Source organism: Xenopus laevis, chromosome 7S, assembly GCF_017654675.1.
Source record: "Xenopus laevis strain J_2021 chromosome 7S, Xenopus_laevis_v10.1, whole genome shotgun sequence".
NCBI lineage: Eukaryota > Metazoa > Chordata > Amphibia > Anura > Pipidae > Xenopus > Xenopus laevis.
In genome coordinates this window covers 64230180-64251526 of record NC_054384.1, presented here as the reverse complement: position 1 = coordinate 64251526, position 21347 = coordinate 64230180, and the positions used below count along the sequence as shown (strand labels likewise).

Here is a 21347-nt window from a genome sequence, read left to right as displayed (position 1 = left end):
AAACTGTTCAGTGGACTCATGACATTCATATTTAGGGTGTTTTTACATTGGTAATATAAAGAATAGACTCTGGAGAACCAATTGCTGATTAGTGATTCATTTATTCAAAACCAGTGCACGACATGTTTCGGGCCCAGTGGCCCTTCCTCAGGTGCTACAAGCACTTGAGGAAGGGCCACTGGGCCCGAAACATGTCGTGCACTGGTTTTGAATAAATGAATCTCTAATCAGCAATTGGTTCTCCAGAGTCTATTCTTTATATTGTGAAAGTCACTAGGTCTGGCGGTGCCTAACTCTGAAGTTGAACCAAACTAAACAACGAAAGGACTACATCATCCAACAACTCATATCTGTTTTTACATTGGTACCTAATGTGTGAGAAAATAAAGAATTGTTATAAAACCAGGCAGTTCTTGTTGCTAGCCCAGGTCCATGGTAATTTATACTCTACAGTAACTCCTCCAAAGGTTATATAAAATCACACAATGCTGAATATTTCTTGTCTTAATTCACTTAATAGATTTTGCAGTGTCCAGTACAAATAACTCATAGGATATTCTTATTAGAAAGCTTCAAGGACAACGAAAGGTTAATCAACATGTAGGCTGAAAGCAAAGGCATTCTCCCTTATCACTTGTGCACAGTGAATTCTGTGTCCATGCTTTCATTCATATGTAAATTAACTGCCAGCAGAATCCAAACCACTGAGCTGGGTGACGTCAGTAAAATCTCTTCATGTTCCCACCCCACTGCCTCGGGCACAGAACAGACTCCTAAACTCATTTTCTTTCAATCTGCGCATGCATCTAATTAAAACACTCCTTCTCTCCGTCCTGGCCTCCTAAATTCATTTGCATGCTCTTCATTTGCCCGCCCACCAGCCAATAGGAATCTATGCTGCTGGTCTCCTGGACAACGCTCGATCCCTTTCTTTCTCAAAGCTGCTGGCAGGTTCACAGCACAGACTGCAACTACCAGCAGTGAGGGGCAAGTTTAACCCTTTTTATATCACTTAAATTTCTTCCCACCATGGTATAATGATAAACACGTCAGGGGTCATGTAGAGGAATGTTGGTGCATGCGCATTGATTATTTATTGCAGCAGTGTGTCCTTTTCTAAGATGGCAGCTGTTTCCATCAAAAGGCAGAGACTTTACCCAGTAGAAATCTTTAGTAAAACAAGTTACTTCTTAAAAAAAATACCTAGCGATTGAGTAGTGCTCTGAGGACTACTATCAGGGACACTACATAGATTTTGACTTTCGTTCTCCTTTCATGTAATCCATAGGGCCAAGTCAGCTTGAATTGACTCTTCTGGTGGGAGACCAGAAAAAAAAACCAATTGGCCCCAGACCTGGTGGGCCTTCTCCGACTGAGGCCCCGCTTCCCCCGCCCCCCCCCCCATCAGGACATGTGGGCGCTGGCCCTCCTTCCCGTTTCCATTGTGGCTGCAAGGAGTAGAGCCGGTTCACACTGTGCGGCAGGTGGGTGGCTGTCACCATATGGGTGCAACTGGTGGCAGCCCCAGTGGGTCCCATACACCGCAGTTCAACACGAGTTAGATTGTTGCAATTGATGGATAGCCACTTTATATTTAAAAGGAATGTTGACGGTGCAATGGTAATGTTTCTCTGGTTGAATGGGTATGAGAACTGGCAATTGGTGACTGACTTTTTTGTGCTGATAAGTTCTAGTTCTTTATCTATCAATGTACAAAAATGGGGGGGATGTGGAAGCACTCTAAAGGCTAAGTTATAGTATAATGTAAGTGCTTGTTTTAATGCACATTCCCTGGTATCCTGTCTCAAAAGTAAGTTTACAAAACAGGGGTATTTACTTACAAAGTTATGATCATAAATTTGAAAAGCCACCATACCACATCAAGGTAAACCCCATATGGCGGTCCCTAACTTGTTTGCCTCTGGCCATAGTATAAAAAGTCTTACAGTGTCTGTTGAACCTTGGTTTCAGTATGAAGGATCTATCCTCCCTCACCAGTATGCTCCCATACTTTTAAAAATGGACGTTGGTTTGGACAATTCCTCTCCCTTAAAAGCCGCATACTGGCGGGGGAGGTTAGATCCTTCATACTGAAACCAAGGTTCAACAGACACTGATTACAGATAATGCTACTATGCAGAGAAGTAAGAGTTTTTATACTATGGCCAGAGGCAAACGAGTTAGGGACTGCCATATGGGGTTTAAAAAAAATGGTCTGAAAAATGGTCTGGCAATAAAAGTTCATAATATCTGTGCTTCATAGTTGTGACATCCCTCTCATGTACTATAAGGGAAAATGTACCCCCAACTTTAAATTATAAGGACATTAGAAGTCACTGAGGGGTTTCTGTGACCGTATTAAGGCTCGCGGCTACTGGCTGAGTTATACAGGGAACTGTATCATTGAGTATTATAAGGGTTACTATTCCCCTTACTTTAAATGATAAGGATATTAGAATTCACTCAGTGGCTCTGTGACCATATAAAGGAACAAGGCTTTGGGCTGAGTTCAGTCATGTATTACAAGGGATTCTGTATCACTTTTTATAAATTTTATACTGGGGAATCTTGAGTATCACTCATGTATTATAAGGGATAATGTACCCCCCCTACTTTAAATGATAAGGATATTCGATGTCACTGAGGGGTTGTGGGACCATATAAAGGTACAGGGCTGCAGGTTAAGTTTTATACAGGGGACTCTGAGCATCACTCATGTATTATAAGGGATAATGTAACCCCCTACTGGTAAATAGTCAATGAAGGGTTAAGTTATTAGGCATAATGTTGGAGGCTTAGTTATACAAGAAATTCTGCCAATCACTCATGTATTGTAAGGGGTACTGGTTCCTCCGTACTGTAACTGATAAGGATAGTAATTGTCACTGAGTGGTTTTGTTACCATATGTTACCATACCAAGGCACAAGGCTACATGCCGAGTTAAACAGGCAACACTGAGCATCACTCCTATATTATAAGAGATAATGTACACCCTACTGCAGTGATCCCCAACCAGTAGCTCATGAGCAACATGTTGCTCTCCAACCCCTTGGATGTTGCTCCCAGTGGCCTCAAGGCAGGAGCTTATTTTCGAATTCCAGGCTTGGAGACAAGTTTTGGTTGTATAAAAAACAGGTACACTGCCAAACAGAGTCTCAATGTAGGTTGACAATCCACATAGAGGCTACTAAATGGCCAATCACAGCACTTATTTGGCACCCCAAGAACATTTTTCATGCTTGTGTTGCTCTCCAACGCCTTTTACTCCTGAATGTTGCTCATGGGCTCCAAAGGTTGGGGATCCCTGACTGTATTAGGATAAGGATATTGGAAGTCACTGAGTGGTTCTGATACCATATAAAAGCACAAGGCTGCAGGTTTCATTATACAGGGAACTCTTTACAATCACTCATTTTTTATAAGGGATAATGAAACCGCTATTGTGAACTACTGTTCTGTGACTATATAAAGGCACAATGCTACAGGCAAAAATTGTTCATGTATTATAAGGGATATTCTACACCCATTATAAATTAGGATATTAAAAGTCAATGAGGTTCATTTATAAACACTGGACAAATTTGCACCTGGGCAGTTTCCCACAGCAACCAATCAGATGTTTGCTTTCATTGTTCTCCTTGTAGCTGGCTGGAAAAATCTAATCACTGATTGGTTGCTATGGGTTACTGCCCAGGTGCAAATTTGCCCAGTGTTTATAAATGAGCCCCACTGATGGGTATTTATATGCAGGGATCTTAGCATATCACTCATTTATAATAAGGGATAATGTTTCTCTTGCGTTACTTGATAAGGAATTTAGATTTCACTGAGGTGAAATTAATTTATCATAAGGGATACTGTACCTCTTGTGCAAATAAGGATATTAGAATTCACTGAGGGTTTCTGTGACCATATAAAGACACAAGGCTTCAGGCTAAGTTATACAGGGATCTCTGAGTATTGTTCATGTATTATAAGGTTTAACGCACCCCCTACTGCTAAGAATATTAGAAGTCACTGAAGGGTTCTGCGACCATATACAGACACACAGTTGCAGACTGAGTTGAACAAAGAACTGTCACTTTTGTATTATAATGGATATTGTACCTCCTACTGTAAATTATAAGAATACTAGATACTGAGGGGTTCTGTGACCATATAAAGGCACAGGGCTACAGGCTGAGATATTCAAGGAACTCTGTGTGTCACTCATGTATTATAATGGATAATATCCCCCTACTTTAAATTATAAGGATATTAGAAGTCACTGAGGGGTTCCCTGGCCATATAAAGGCACAAGGCTGCAGATTGAGCTATACGGGGGAATCTGAGTATCACTCATGTATTACATGTGATAATGTGCAAATTATAAGGATGTTAAAACTCTGAGGGGTTCTGTGACCATTTCAAGGCATAGGGCTGCAGGCTGAGTTATACAGGGAACACTCTGCCTTGTGTTATAAGAGATAATGTACATCCATCTCTCATATTATGGATAAGGTACCCCCTACTGTAAATCATATGGATTTTAGAAGTCACTTAGGGGTTTTGTGACCATATAAAGGCACAACGCTATAGGAGGAGTTATACAGAGGACAAGGAGTAGCACTGCTATATTATAAGGGATAATGCCCCCCACCCCAGGCTGAGTTATAAAGGGAACATTGTGTATCACTCACATATTATAAGGGGTAATGTACCCCCTATCGTACATTAAAGGATATTGGAAGTCACTGATGGTTTGTGACCATGTAAGGGCACAAGGCTAGACTGTACTTCCTACTTTAAGTATTTTTATAATGGGTTCTGTGACCATAAAAGACTATGATTTATAAAGTGGACTTTGACTATCAGTCATGTTAAGTGATATTGTACCCCAACTGTAAATTGTAAGGTTCTGTGACTATATAAATGCACAATTTGAAGGCTTTGTTATACAGGGAACTCTGGGTATCCATCACTTTTTGTAAGGGATAATACCCCCCTACTGTAAATGATAAGGATATTAGAAGTCAGGGGGTCTGTGACCATATAAAGGCGCATGGCTGCTGGCTGTGTTATTCAGGGGACTTTGAGTATAACTTTTGTAGTATAGGCGATAATGTACCCCTCTTTTAAGCCATAATCACTTACCATATCACTTATATGCAGTATAAGGGATAAGGTACCCACTACTGTAAATGATAAGAATAGTAGATGTCACTATGTGGTTCTCTGACCATATAAAGACATAAGTTGCAGGATGTGATATATATGGGGAACTCTTGGTATCTTATATTTTAAGGGATAATGTTGCCCCACTGTAAATTGTAAGGATATTGGATGTCGCTGAGGGGCTCTCTAACCTTATAAATGCACAAGACTGCAGATTGAGTTATACAGGGGACTCTGAGAATCACTCATTTTTAGTTTATGGGATAAGGTACCCCCTACTGTAAATGATTAGGATATTAGATCTCATCGAGGGGTTGTGTGAACATATAGCAGCACAAAGCTGCAGGCTGAATTATACATGGAACGGTGGGTATCACAAATCTATTATTATAAGGGATAATGTCCCTGTTACTGGAAATAATAAGGATATTAGAAGTCACTGAGGCCTTTTATCACAATATAAAGGAACAAGGCTGTAGGCTGTGTTGTACAGGGAACTCTCTATATATTATAAGTGATAATGTACTTCCTGCTTTAAACAAGGATATTGGATATCACCTAGGTGTTTTGTGACCATAAAAAGTCTCAAGTCTGCAGGCTGAGTTATACAGGGATCTCTGAATTCCACTCATGTTTTAAAAGGGCTACTGTAGTTCCACAGTATGTCACTGAGTGGTTTTATGACCATATAAAAGCACCAAGTTGCAAGCTGAATTTTACAGGAACGCAGATCACTTTTTTTTTTTTTCATTTTTATAATTTTCCCTTCCCCCCCCCCTAAAACTGATGTCATAGCGTGTTTAGTGTTCAGAATACTCAAGGCAAAAGTCACCCTATCTGATCAGTTATTTTATTGATTTGCCTAATTGTATTTGTTTTTTTGGTGATTTTTTTTTTTTTTGCAGTTTTTTTCTTACATTGCTTTGCAGTTTCACAGTTTGCAGTAGAAATACATAATCGCCCATTATGGAGTCATCATAATGTGTAGTTTACAAAATATGGTTTTCAGGGGTCACTTTAATTGTTTGTAGCTTTTATTCCACATAAAACTGCCAGTGTTTATAAATAAATGTAAGCCATCAAATAAGTATGCACAAGGTAGATTTTGTCTTTACATGTTATGTACTTCAATAAGCCTATGTACGTACATTGGGTATCAAAACTGTTCAGTGGACCCCAGTCTTTCATATGTGGGGTGTTTTATATTGGTACCTAATAGTATGTGGTGGATAAGATGCTGCAAGGTAAAAGTTATGAGGTGATTTTTGTAAATGTCACCAAAACCGCCAAATTTAGGAAAGGCTTGTGGCTTGGTGCTTTGGAGTAGAAAGAAATAAATTCTGAAAATATATGGTTTTCTGGGGTGAACATACTTTATTCTATCTTTGCCTCACAAATTAATGCTGTAAATGTGTTGATTTTGCAGTACCTGAATTGACCTACCATGTGGGGAGGTCTTCAAAGCCGCAAAAAGAGCTGAAGTCACGAAAAGACCCGAAGTTGAAGTCCTGAAGCCTTGAAAGGACCCAAAGCCAGGAAAGGAGTAAGGTCCACTGAACAATTGGTTTTTACATTTTATTAAACCCCTGGCTACCAATGTATTATGTTAATACTATATAGGCCCCTGACCACCAATGTTTCTTAACTTTTAAGAGGAGGCCATGGCCACCAATGTTTTTTTTTTTTTTTAATTTATTTATTTTTTTGGGGATCCTGGTGCAAAGGTTTTTGTTTAATTTATAGGGGGAGGGCCCTGGCCACCAATGATTGTTTTTTTTTTTTTTTAACTTGACCACCAATTTTCTTTTTTTAAAAAAAAAAAACTTATGGGGGCCCTGGCACCAATTTTTTTATTTTTAACTTATGGGGGGCCCTGACCACCAATGATTTTTTTAAAAAGGGACCCTGGCCAACAATGTTTTTGTTTTAACCACCAATGGCTTTTTATAAATTATGTGTGGGGAGGTTAGTTTTTAGCGCTGACGTCTATGTGGGCTTTTTACTAGGAATGCACCGAATCCAGGATTCGGCCAGGATTCAACCTTTTTCAGCAGGATTCGGATTCGGCCGAATCCTTTTGCCCAGCTGAACCTAATCCTAATTTGCATATGCAAATTAGGGGCGGGGAGGGAAATCACATGAGTTTGTCAGAAAACAAGGAAGTAAAAAATGGTTTCCCCTTCCCAACCCTAATTTACATATGCAAATTAGGGTTCGGTATTCGGCCGAATCTTTCACGAAGGATTCGGAGGTTGAGCCGAATCCAAAATAGTGGGTTCGGCGCATCTCTACTTTTTACTGTGGTTTTTACTGAGGCTGAGTTACACGGGACTATCACTCATTGATTAAAAGGGATAATGCACCCCCTACTTTAAATGATAAGGTTGTTAGATGTCACTGACTGGCTCTGTGACCATATAAAGGCACAAGGCTGTAGACTAAGTTATACATTGGACCCTGAGTATTACACAGGTATTATATGGTATTGTGTCCCCAACGTAAATGATAAGATTAGCTGTCACTGAAAGGTTCTGTCACCATATAAAGGCACAAGGCTGCAGGTTGAATTATACAGGGATCTCTGTACAGGCTTTGAGCAAACTTACTGACTGTTCCAGCTAAACTGTGCTTAGTACAGGGGGATACCTATTCTGCCATAGTTTTACGGGATCTTTCTCTACAGGCTATGAGAAATTTTAGAGGACTGTTCCTGCTGAATTGTGCTTAGTACAGTGGAATACCTATGCTGTCATAGTTTTATGGGATCTCCCTGTACAGTCTATGAGTAAACTTAGTGGTCTGTTCCTGCTTAATTGTGCTGAAGGGATACAGCCATGCGAAAACATGTTTGTTTCAAAACATATCGGTTATTATTGTTGCTCTAGCAGAAGTCTACATTTTTCAAAAGAGCAAACAGATTTTTTTTTTTATATTTAATTTTGAAATCTGACATGGGGCTAGACATATTGTCAATTTCCCAGGTGTCCCCAGTCATGAGACTTGTGCTCTGATAAACTTCAGTCACTCTTTACTGCTGTGCTGTAAGTTGGAGAGATATCATCCCCACCAGCAGCCTAACAAAAGAACAATAAGAAGGTAACCAGATAGCAGCTCCCTAACACAAGATAAAAGCTCCCTGGTAGATCTCAGAACACTCAATAGTAAATGCCAAGTCCCACTGAGACAAATTCAGTTTCATTAAGTAGGAGAAATAGCCTGCCAGGAAGCAGTTCCATCTGTTAGTGGTGGCACAAGTAACCTGTTAGGGACAACTGATAAACTGACAATATGTCTAGCCCTATGTCAGATTTCAAAAATAAATATTAAAAAAGATTTGCTCTTTTGAGGAATGGATTTCAGTGCAGAAGTCTTGCTGGAGCAGCACTATTAACTGATTTATTTTGAAAAAAAGATGTTTTCCCATGACAGTATCCCTTTATTACAGGGGAACACCTATGCAGCCATAGATTCATGGAATCTCTCTGTACAGGCTATGAGCAATCTTAGGGTCTGTTCCTCCTGAATTGTGCTTAGTAAGGAGGAATATGCTGCCATAGGTTTATGCGATCTCTCTGTACAGGCTATGAGCAAACTAGCAAATGTAGGGACTGTTCCTTCTGAATTGTGCTTAGTACAGGGAATGCCTATGCTGCTATAGTTTTTGGGGAACTCTGTACAGTCTATGAGCAAAGTAGCAAACTTAGTAGACTGTTCCTGCTGAATTGTGCTTAGTACAGGGGAATACCTATGCTGCCATTTCTGAAACATTGTTGCTGGCGTGGTGTTCTCTTCTTCCCGCAAAGGGGATGCGCCGTCATCTAGTGGAGCAGTCCAGGCATAGTGTTCCAGCCTGGCGGCTGCATCTGAACTTGCTATCAAGGTCTTGTTGCCACCCATAGTGTCTAGTGGTGTCGGGTATGCCATACTTATAGGATTTGAGCTTCTAGCCAGTTGCCACCGGGGTATTCAGGATAGTTGTCACGGAGCTCCAGAACACACATCTGCTCCGCGCCCCGTGCAGACCACACGCGAGTAGTTTTATTTTTAGTTTTATTATGCAAGTAATAAGAATATGTTTTCTCAGCCTGGTGTAAAGCTGCCAGTGTAGGGGAGGGATGCTGTTGCACATGAGAGCTAAGATTGTCAGCTTGTAAAACTGTATAATGATGATGGAGCAGGCACTCATGGAACTATCTTAAAGACAGACGTAAATAGAATGTACCTTTACGTTCTGAATAAACTACATTCTTTTTACACATCTGTCTAGAAGAGTGTTGCATGATTGTCTGCTCCATCATAATACCGTTTTCATCTGCTCCCCTAGCTGAAGGTTCAGGGTGGTGCATGTGGACCTCCTCTATTTCTTGGTGAGTTAATACTTTTGATACCTCATTTTGTGTTATTTGCAGAGCGGCTGGGAGGATTATCTGCAAAGCTTCTGGATAATTTTTGGAGCAGCTGGATTATCTTCAAAACAATTGGGAGGATTATCTTCAGAGATGCAGGGAGGATTATTTTCCGAGCGGATGGGAAAAATTGTATTCAGAAGGACTAAGATGATTCTCTGCAGAGCGTCTGGGAGGAGTGGTTGGATTATCTTCAGAATGGTTGGATTATCTTCAGAGCGGCTAGGAGCATTACTTTAAGAACAGCTGGATTACCTTCAGAGCAGCTGGATTATCTTCAATGGATTATCTGCAGAAAGAGCGCCACTGCCAACATGCTGTTTTGACTGCAGAGGTAGGAAAGCGCGTCGCTGCGTGTCTACATCTAATTACATTTTAAATATGCCATAGAACTGCCCAATCAGTAGAGTGTCCCATTGCTAGTTCGGGCCTGTTACTCGCTGCTTATGCTTTAAATTAGAAGATGTTTTTATAAGATCACCACCAGAAGGAAAAGTAGTGATGCATTATATTACTAATAGATTTGTCACAATAGTGCAAGATAGAACGCTGTTTATTATGCAGAATGTTCTACCATACCTGCATAAAACAGCTCTAGAAGCTCTCCATTTGCTTATGATTGCGGCACCATATCAGTTCTGTGTGATGTAACTTCCTGTTCCTGCTGAATTGTGCTTACTACAGGGGATACCTATGCTGCCATAGTTTTATGGGATGTCTCTGTACAGACTAAGAGCAAGCTAGCAAATTGAGGGGACTGTTCCTACTGATGTGTGCTTAGTACAGGGTAATACATATGCTGCCATAGTTATATAGTAAATTTTGTACAGGCTATGAGCAAACTTAGGGGCTGTTTATGCTAAATTGTGCTTAGTACAGAGGAATTACCCATGCTGCCCCTGTTTTATGGGATCATTCTGTGAAAGCTATAAACATTTTAGGGGACTGTTCCTGCTGAATTGTGCTTAGTACAGGGGAATTTCCATGCTGCCATATTTTTATGGGAACTCTCTATACAGGCTATGAGTAAACTTAGGGGCTGTTCCTGCTAAATTGTGCTTAGTACAGGGAATTCCCATGCTGCCGTATTTTTTGATATCTCTCTGTACAGTCTTTGAGCAAACTTAGGCATTCCTGAGCTGCCTGTTTTCGTTGTCGTCCACCTTGTAGGAGGGAGAGGTCGGTCTTAACCTCCTCTATATTTAATGATAAGGCTGCCCAGCAATCAATTATTGCGGTGCATAGCAGCTGTACTGCCTGGTCTTAAAGCATTGTGCCGCCATCTTGTGGAGCAGTCCAGTCATAGTGTTCCAGCCTGGAGGCTGCATCTGAGCATGCTCTCTGGGTCTTGTTGCCAGCCGTAGAGGTGTCTGGGTATTTGGGATTCGGCCAAATCCCAGAATCCTTCATTAAAGATTCGACCGAATACTGAATCGGAATCTTAATTTGCATATGAAAACTGACAAGGAAGTAAAAATATTTTTTCCACTTTTTTACATTCCTGTTTTGTGACCAATAGTTATGTAATTTCCCTTCCCACCCCTAATTTGAATATGCAAAGCCTGGATTCAGTGCATGAAGCTTAGTACAAAGGAATACCTATACTTTTTAAAAGTGACTTTTTCTCTAATAATAAAACAGTGTCTTGTACTTGATGGTAACTAAGTTAAAGTTTATATGTTTTTAGCAGAATTAAGAGATGGAGATCAAAATCCCTTCTAGGGCTGGACAAGATTATACAGAAAATAGAATTTATGCAAATCTCTCTCAAAATGTTTTCCCTGCTGGTAATAAAAAGTTCCTGAAGTTGCATTTTGGGAACAAAGTGCCGAGTATGTTTTCCGACTGACTTTACTTTATTGCTGGTGGCAGAACAACCCAGATGCACCCAAAGAAGGAGAGAGCAATGGAGGGGAGGAGAATGCGACGAAGGGTGGGCAGAGAAAGCAACGGAGGGGAGGGTGACGGGGGAGGGGAGAGCAAAGGGGAGTAAGGGGTGGGAATCCGGCTAGGGGAAGGCAGAAGACATTTTTAAAGGTAGCTCCCAGCGCCCCCTTTCATTGCGTCGTAGGACCTGCCTCTTCTGCCTGCTCCTAGTGCCCTGGCCAGTGGAAAAACATTTCAGGGATATATTTCACCCATGGTTGCACAAATTGAAACGTGGGCATCATATCTCCCAGTGTGCCATTAATCTTTAAAGGCATTCACAAGTTATTGCATTGTAATTACAGGTATAGGATCCCTTATCCGGAAACCCGATAGCCATTCCGTAATTCGGAGCTTTCTGGATAGATTCCATTTTATCCAAATAATCCAAATTTTTTAAAAAGATTTCCTTTTTCTCTGTAATAATAAAACAGTAGCTTGTACTTGATCCCAACTAAGATATATTTAATCCTTATTGGAACAGAACCAGCCTATTGGGTTTATTTAATGTTTAAATTAATTTCTAGTAGACTTAAGGCATGAAGACCCAAAATACGGAAAGATCCATTATCCGGAAAACCCCAGGTCCCGAGCATTCTGGATAACAGGTCCCATACCTGTACCAACTTCTGCGCCTAGATGGCAGTGTAGAGTTGGGTTGGATCTATGTTATCTGTATATATAGTGTTTGGCCACTAGAGGGAGTGAGAGTAGTGAAACACATAGACAGGGATGGAGTTTAGAAGAAAATTGGAGACAAGCCACATGGACAGATGTGCATCACAGGATGAACATCTACTGAAGAAGCCACCTTGCAGGAGAACCACAACCAGGACCCAAGTGAGTAGGAAGTGTGAGGCTCAGTTAGCATAGGTTTAGTTTTCTTATAGTGCACTGTAGCAGTGTTATGAGTCAGGTCAGGACAGTGAGCCAGAGGTTTTTGTGTGGGCTAAAGGGTTATGGGCTCATATTGGTGGTTGTGTGTATTTTGCAAAAAAAAGTCTATGGTTCTGTGGGGTGAACCTACAGTTAGTGGGAGTTTTGGACTTGGAACCTAAAGTATGTTGGTTTCTAAAGTGACCTTCAATTTGATCTTTTTCCCCTTCATTTTTTTAGTCTATATCTTGTTACAGAAATGGAATTGTACAAAAATTACTGCAGATTTGAAAAGTTTGTTGTCAAAAAAAAAACCATAATATAGGTTTTTTAATGTATTTTTTTTTACATACATTTGTCTTTATCAGGAATATGCAAATAAGAAGCTGAAGAAAAGAGAAGGATATAGCAGAAGGGATAGAAGAGAGATCAGAAGACAGAGGAAGACGTTTGCCTGGGACACTCTCATGGTAAGTATTATGGCTTTGGTCGGAACAGAACATGTTTGTATTTAGTCCAGCATTGCTGTGGGAGATATTGGGGGGTTGATATTGTGGGTTATTTTTAGCATAGATCCCATTTTTTAGGTTTTTAGTGTGATGTGGTTGGTGTAAAATTCTACAGAATGTTTTTTTCATATATATATATATATATATATATAATATATATATATATATATATATATATATATATATATATATATATATATATATATATATATATATATATATATATATATATAGTGGTAGTTCTAGGATCACTTGCTTAAATTTTTTTTTACAGGTATTGGATCTGTTATCTGGAAACCTGTAATCCAGAAAGCTCTGAATGTCAAGAAGTCTTTCTCCCATAGACTCCATTTATTCAAATTATCCAAAATTTTAAAAACAGTTTTCTTTTTCTCTGTGATAATTAAACAGTTCCTTGTACTTGATCCAAACTAAGTGATAATGAATCCTTATTGAAGCAAAATCAGCCTATTGGGTTTATTTATTGTTTAAATGAATTTCTAGTAGACTGAAGGTATGAGGATCCAAATTACGGAAAGGTTTGTTACCAGAAAACCCTGAGCATTCTGGATAACAGGTCCCATATCTCTACTGAAGATTTCTACCAGTTGGGGAGCTAGGATTGCCTGGATGCTAATCTGGATAAATAGGATAATGATTTTTTGTTCTTTAACCCTTTAACCGCCAAGCACGTACGGCGTACGTGCTGGCGGTTCAGGGCTCAGGCTGCCAAGAACGTACCATGTACTTTCTCCTGCAGCTGAGCCCTACTCAGGGCTTTTGCTGCCTCCGCAGAGCGTCAAAAGGGTTGACAGCCCCCTGGGCAACAAGGCTGGGGGGCTGTCGGATCTGCGTCACGATTGTCGCAGATCCGACTTCAAAGACGCAAATGCGCTGCAAATAGCGCTGCTGCGCGTTACTCACCTCTTCCTTCCGGAACAGCCGCCCACACACTTCCTGCTGCGCAGTAACTCTGCAGACACGCTGTTCTGGCTGCCTCCATCGGTTTCAGCGATCCTCCTGCTACAAAAACGGTAAGTGCCCTTTTTTTTTTTTTTTTTTACACATTTACCTGCACTTACACATACCTACAGTACATTTATACACTTACATAAACATTTTAGTAAAAATTTGTATTTTTTTTTAAATTTTTTTATTTTAGCACACTTGGTCGTTTTGTACACTTATTTACACTTAATTACATGTATTTGCACACTCAGACAACTTTTATTAGTGCACAAATATGTATACACAAAAACTCAAAACAGGTGTGTTTTTTTTTTTGTTTTTACTTATTCATTGTACCGTTTGTTTTGCCTAAAAACATGTTATTTTGACAGCGTGACTATTGGATAATCTATTTCGGCCACTAATTATGCTGTCGGATCAATTATTTTATTTCATTGATTTACGCTATTTTTGTGGTTTTATTGCAATTTTATCCCTGCATTATTGTTCCTTATGAATCTTTAGTATTGTTTTGCTGTTTGGTGCTTTGGTATAGAAAGATTTATTTTACTTTCCAAAAATATATAGTTTTTTGGGGGTCTTTTTACATTTTGTGGGTCTTACGGCACATAACGCACAGTTGGGGCTCTCTTTTCCGCAGCTTAGTTGGCTACTGTGAAAATTCATATGCATGTTTTTCATGTAGGGGTCCGTACACGCCACATACTTTGGTAAATCTTTGCATATTGGGCATCAAACTATTCAGTAGACCTCTGACGTCCATATTTAGGGTGATTTTTCTTTATACGTAAAACATTGTGTGCGATAAATGTGGGAAACTGCAACAATTTTAGGCGATTTTCAGAAATGTTGTAAAAACCTCTACGTTTAGAAAAGCTTTGCAGTTTGGTAGTTTGGTGTAGAAAGACGTCGTTATCTTTGTTGGATTCGGCAGAATGTGTACTTTCCAAAAACATATGGTTTTGGGGGGTCTTTGCTATTAGGAGGGTCTTGAGGCACATAATATGAAGTCAAGGTCTATGTTCACAGAAGGCGAATCGGCAGCGGAGAAAAATCATATGCACTATTTTCATTTGGGTCCGCACATGCCAGCTGCCTTGGTATATCTATGCATATTGGTCATCAAACTGTTCAGTAGACCCTTGGCATCAATATTTATGGTGTTTTACTATTGTATGCAAGAAATTGGGTGAGATAAATGCGGCCAATTGCAATATTTTTAGGCAATTTCAAAAATGTAAAAACTGTTGCTTTATCGCCAAATTTAGGAATGGTTTGCGGCTTGGTACTTTGTAGTACAAAGACATGCATACCCAATTTAGATTCGTGGCAATGTGTACGTTCCGAAAATATATGGTTTTCTGGGGGTGAACTTACTTTTTTCTCCTTTTGCCCCCCCCCAAACGATGTAAATGTGTTGATTTTGCAGTACCTGAAATGACAGACCATATGGGAGTCTTCCTTTTGGGGCCCCTATATGCCACGTGCTTGGTTACACCTAAACATATTGGGCATCAAACTGTTCAGAGGACCCTAGGCTTTCATATTTGGGTGATTTGTCTTGATACCTAAAAGTATGTGGGTAATACGATGCTGCAGGGTAGAAATTTTGAAGTCATTTTTGGAAATGTCCCCAAAATCACCAAATTTAGGAATGGTTTGCGGCTTGGTACTTTGCTTGGTACTTTGCCACAAATCTAAATTTGGTATGCATGTCTTTGTACTACAAAGTACCAAGCTGCAAACCATTCCTAAATTTGGTGATTTTGGGACATTTCCCAAAATGACTTCAAAATTTCTACCCTGCAGCATCGTATTACCCACATACTTTTAGGATTATCTTTTAGAGGCGGGCTGGGGAGGATTATATTCAGGTCGGATGGGAGGATTTTTTTTCATTGCGGACTGAGAGGATTACCCTTCATATGGACTAAGTGAATTATCCGCAGTGCAGATGGGAGGATTATCTCAGAGCAGCTGGGAGGATCATTTTCAGAGCGATTGAGAGGAAACTGAGAGGATTAATTAATAAAAGCTTCTGGAAGGATTATCTTCCGGTTGGATGGGAGGATTTTCTTTGTTGTGATTGAGCAGATGATCTTCATATGGATTGAGTGAATTATCCACAGTGCAGATGGGAGGATTATTTCCAGAGCGGTTGTGCGGATTATCTTCATAGCGGCTGGGAGGATTATCTGCAAAGTGTCTAGAAGGATTAATTTAGGAGCGGCTGGGAGGATTATCTTCAGAGTGGCTGTAGAGGCAGGCAATTTTGGTGCTTTTTTTTTTAAATTGGCACTTCCGAGGGGCCCAGCTCACAACCCAGCCTCTCAATAAAGGGATGGTTCACCTTCAAACAACTAGTTTTCCGATAGATCACCAGAAATAATGACATTTTCCAATGACTTCTATTTTCTATGTGTCACAGTTTTTCAAATTTTGAAGTGTAAAGTGTCATTTTTCACCTTCTGAAGCAGCCCTGGGGGTCGCCGACCCTGTAAACTGTTCTAAATGGATACATTTAGTTGATACATTTCTTATCTTTGTCCCTGCTGAGAAGAATCTCTGGGTTTCATTACAGGCAGCTGTTAGAATTGATACAATAGTTGCTAATACTCCAGAGATGCTGCTGAGAAATGTATCAACTTAATGTTCCAAAATTGCAACAGTTCAGAGTCTGCACCTGAATTACTGAGCTGCTAGAATCAAACACCAGAGACAGGAACATTCAACTTTCAACATTCAACAGTTAAAAATAAATAATGTTAAGTAATTGAAAAAAGTCTTCATTTCCGGGGAACAATCTAAAAACAACTGAATTGAAAAAAAGTGTTTGGAAGGTGAACAACCCCTTTACAGAGGGTCCAGTATATCCATTTAGCTGTAAATTTAGTGACATATTCAGGGTCTGTAGCTGAGATTTCCTCAGAATGGTATAATTCACTCATTTTGTTTATCCAGTCCTGGATTATTGGGGGCTGCCAGCGATTTCTATCATGTGGGGATCAGCAGTTTTGACACATTGAATAGATGAGGTGCTATAGTAGAGAGGGACGGTGAAACATTTCTGGGACCATATAAAGGAACAAGGATACAGGCTGAGTTATACAGGGAACAATGAGTATATTTTGTGTATTATAATGCATAATGTACCCCTACTGTAAATTATAAGGATTTGAGAATCCATATAAAGGCACACGGGCTGCGGGTGAGTTATACAGGAACTATCCCTTATGTATTAAAACAGATTCTGTGCCCTATACTGTAATTGATATGGACATTAGAAGTCACTGAGGGGTTCTTTGACCATATAAAGGCACAAGGTTGCAAGCTGACTTATACAGGGAACTCGGAGCATTAGTCATGTATTATAAGGGATAATGTACCCCCTACATTAAATAATAAGCAAATTAGAAGTCATTGAGGGGTTCTGTGACAATATAAATGCACAAGACTGCAGGTTGAGTTACACTGGGACGGTTACAAATGTATTATAGGGGGTAATAAACCCCCCATTGTAAATTATAAGGCTATAGACATCACATATAAATGCACAAGGCTACAGGCTGAGTTATACAGGGAACTCTGAGTATTGTGTATTATAAGGGATATTGTACCCCCACTGTAGATGATAAGGATATTTGTAGTAGGGCCCCTTGCCCACAATTGTTTTTAGCTCTTTATGCCCCAGGTCACCAATGTTTTTGATTTTTAGGGCCCCTTTGTCACCAATGTTTTTAACTCATAGGGCCCCTTGCCGCCAATGTTTTGAACTCTTAGGGCCCCTTGCCACCAATGTTTTTACCTCTTAGGGCCCCAGGCGACCAATGTCTTCAACTCTTATGGTCCCAGGCTATCAAAGTTTTTAACTCTTATGACCCCAGGTCACCAATGTTTTAACTCTTAGGGCCCCAGGCCACCAATGTTTATAGCTCTCATGACCGCAGGCCACCAAAGTTTTTTTAAGATTTAAATGAGGGGAAGGTATTTTCATGAGAATTGTCACCTGACCGTAGCACAGATTTTCCATAGGCAACACATTTCCTCGTTTACCATTGCCTTTATTAGGACCGGCGAGTGTTTGACCAAAGTATTTAACCCACTGCCTCATATTTACCGAAATCAGAAATGCAGAAAAGTTCTACTAATAAATTTGATTTAGGTTGAGTTAGGTAACTGTTTAAAGAGTCTACCTCGACCAAAAGTTACTGTTCCAGGTTCATGTCCATGTGAACTTTGGTACTGAGTGGGGGGGTTGTGGATCCAGGGGCAGGGTTGGCCCCAACTTGCCCCAATCCTTCCTTATTACCTCATCAAAGGGATTCCTCGCCTAGCAAACAATGGAGTGTGTCATTGTGGGGGCAGGAAGAAATATAATACTCCTCCATCGCTTTAGCAGGGAATCCCCCACCCCAAAAGGATGTCTCATAACCTGGAGAGAGTGGTAACCAAAAAACAAATCCAGCACAGGCATTCCCCAATATCAAGCACCTTCATATACTAAATGTCTGGTATAGTATAAATAGGCTGGTGGGAAGTTGATGGAATTCCAATATTAAGAGGGCAATGGACTTGAATGGAAATGCTTACATTGTGGCCTATGGAGTAAAGCAATTTTGTAGTTCCTTACAATCATTGGAGATCAATATGTGTCCCTATGTCTTTCATCCCCATCAATGTACATATGAAGCAAATAATCCTGCAGAGAAATTAACCCATTCCCTTCATCAAATAAACCACTGTATCAGCACCCCAACCCAGTTTTACCCTTACACTGCCATTTTGAGCAGCTCCCAGCAGTATTAATTGCCCTGTCACCCAACCGGTAGAATGAGGCACAGGAGCCCCTTCCCTCAATATTCACCATAGGGATTAAAGAAAAACACAGAGACTTTTTTATGGGGAAACCTGTCGGAGAGCACAGGATTTATTATAATTAACAGCTAATTTATATTTGGGCATCCCTAACGACCAATGATCCAGAGGAAGGCGAAAAACCCTAGAGTACTATGGGGACCAATCTGCACTGTAGGTAAAAATTCCTTCCTGACTCCTAGAAACGGCAGTCGGTTTTACACCCTGGATCATTTAGGATTTCTTTGGATTCAGGCCATGGTGTTGGGTCGGCGGGCAGCAGCAGCAGGCGGCGAGTCTTTGGGTGGAATGCTGAAAAGAAAAGATATAGAAAGTGTTGACATAAGAATAAAGACATACTTGTTTCCTTATGATATTAAAGGCTACAGGTCTTGCTTTTAAGAACGCACTATGCGTTGGGCCTGTGGGGACTGTTTGGGTCTCTCTACACATGGAATGCCTTGGCCTATTATGAATCTCAGTTTGAGCCTGTGCCATTTATTCTTTTATACGCTTTGATCACCTGGTGCCAGTCCATTACCCAGTAGCAACCCATTTTCCAAAGGTGGATATCTCAGCCAGATGTCCAGCAGCCTTATAAGCGTTACCTACCTCCCCTGTTATTGGCCTACTATAGAATCGACACTTTATCTGCAGACTTTTATCTCTGTCAGCAACCTCTTACAACCTAAAGGCAGCCAAACATTGGTCTATGGGGTGCCCTCAAAGTAATCAGCCTGCGGCCTCAACAGACAGTGTATGATTTCCTTTTATTTGTTCTGATTGAAAATGCTCAGAACAGCAGGAAGTAAAGTGGAGCTGCATTGGACAACATGAGGCATCTCTAGATAATAGGTAATTGTCAGTAAATTGATACATTACCCAAACTCTCCGGAGCCTCTTCATGATGGCCTTCCTGAACTGTTTTCGGAGGGTCGGCCTTTCCACCACCAGAGGATCTTTGATGATCTCTTCTTCACCATCAGCTCCCTCCTCTTTCTCCTCCACTGCAGCAGATTGCTCCTCCATCGTCTTCTCCTCCACTCCAGGGGCATTGATGTTCTTCTGCAGAACCTCCTACTTCCGCTCCCTCTTCTTTCTCCTCCTCTTCAGGAACTTGCTGTTCTTCAGCGGGAGGAGCTGTTTCTTCATTTGTTGGAGCATCCTCTTCTTTATCTTCAGCTCCTTCTTCTTTCTCCTGAGAGGCAAGAGCTTCCTCTTCTGCTGCTCCAGGAGCTTCTTCTTCCTCTGCAGGAGCTTGCTCCTTCATCTTCTCCTCCACTGCAGGGTCTTCAGCGGGGAGCTCCTTCCGCTTCCTCTTCCTTGTCCTCTGTATCAAGGGCTTCCTCATCTGCTGCTGCAGGGGCTCCATCCTCCTCCTCTTCTTCATCTGCAGGACTGTGTGCTTGTTTTTACTAGGTTTTAAGGGAAGAAAATGTAAAAAAATGGGGTCATTGTTGTAATTTGTTTTCAAAGTATTGCAACTACAATTCTGATGACTGGAGGATTAAAATAGCCTTGTACCTAAGAAATATTCATTATACCTGCTACACACCTGTCCCTACTGTAACACATTGGGCAGTTACTGAGCTGAGTAAGTTCCATGCTAGACTTCCCCCAGTGATACATGCTGAGATACATGCTATGGTTGTAGGGACCTAAAAAAGTTCAAGTCTCTGTGCTATCATTATGGCCAAAAGCACCCGTAGGTACGAGAAAACATCTATATTTTTTTGAATATGTTATGTGCCAGTAAGTGTAATTGAAAGTGTTAATTGCAAAATACATACCCAGCCGCTTTCTTTAGCTTCAGCTCCCTCAAGAACTCATGGTGAAGCTGGGTCAGATGTTGGTTGATAGTCTGTGAGCGCAGGGGAGGCACAAGGATAGGAGCAAAGGGGAAAGAAAGGAGACAATTAGGATTATGCCTGTATATGTGCTGCTAATAGTACCTTTATATGCTGAGGGCAGTGAGCGTGTGGGATTCCCTGCCGGCAGCTGATGTTGTGATATTGTAATTTTGAGCATCAGCCTTTTCTCATCATTGGGAGAAAAAAAACCAAATTACCCCTTGTGCCGTTGTCCCGATTGCAATAGACCAATCAAAGTTCAGTATCTAGCAGTTAAACACCCAAGAAAAGCATCAGGGACAGTGATCCCAGGGGAACTTACATTCTCCAGCCGCAAATACTCAAGCTGCTTCCTCCGGTTTTGCACTCGAGTTGGATGATCCTGTGGAAGAAGAGAGTCAATGTTAAGCGCTTCTTTGTACCAATGCCATTATTGTGGCCATGTGAACGCTTGTGATAAAACCATTTTTGTTTCTGGTGAAAATGGCACTTGGATGGGTGACTTTAGATGCCCCCAGGGGAGCAGGAGATACAATGAATAATAATGTTCTAGATTATTATAGAGACACACAGTGAATAATAACCTCTCCTATAATAATAATTATACTAGTGACACTTACAGGAGGCAGCTTGGCAGATTTCCTGAGGGCGGCATATTCCCTCTTGATCACTTCCTGTAACATAAAGAAAGAAGCAGCGTGAGATAAGAGCTGGCAATCTAATATCATTTGTTCCCTATTCATCTAAACATCTATTCTGCATTACATACCAGAGAGTTGAGCATTTTCCAGTAATGCATAAT

At 40.6% G+C, this 21347-nt stretch overlaps 2 long non-coding RNA genes across 2 annotated transcripts; one reads left to right on the top strand and one right to left on the bottom strand.

Annotated features, from left to right (window-relative positions):
- The first annotated feature begins 6525 nt into the window (after positions 1-6525).
- LOC121396102 lies at positions 6526-12792 on the top strand. Its single transcript, XR_005962821.1, has 3 exons — positions 6526-6698; positions 9565-9895; positions 12732-12792. It is a non-coding gene; the product is annotated as an uncharacterized LOC121396102 (long non-coding RNA).
- Positions 12793-20485: 7693 nt separating this feature from the next.
- LOC121396121 lies at positions 20486-21071 on the bottom strand. The gene is made up of 2 exons (XR_005962841.1): positions 20868-21071; positions 20486-20556 (listed from the first exon to the last, which is right to left on the bottom strand). It is a non-coding gene; the product is annotated as an uncharacterized LOC121396121 (long non-coding RNA).
- Positions 21072-21347: the final 276 nt, after the last annotated feature.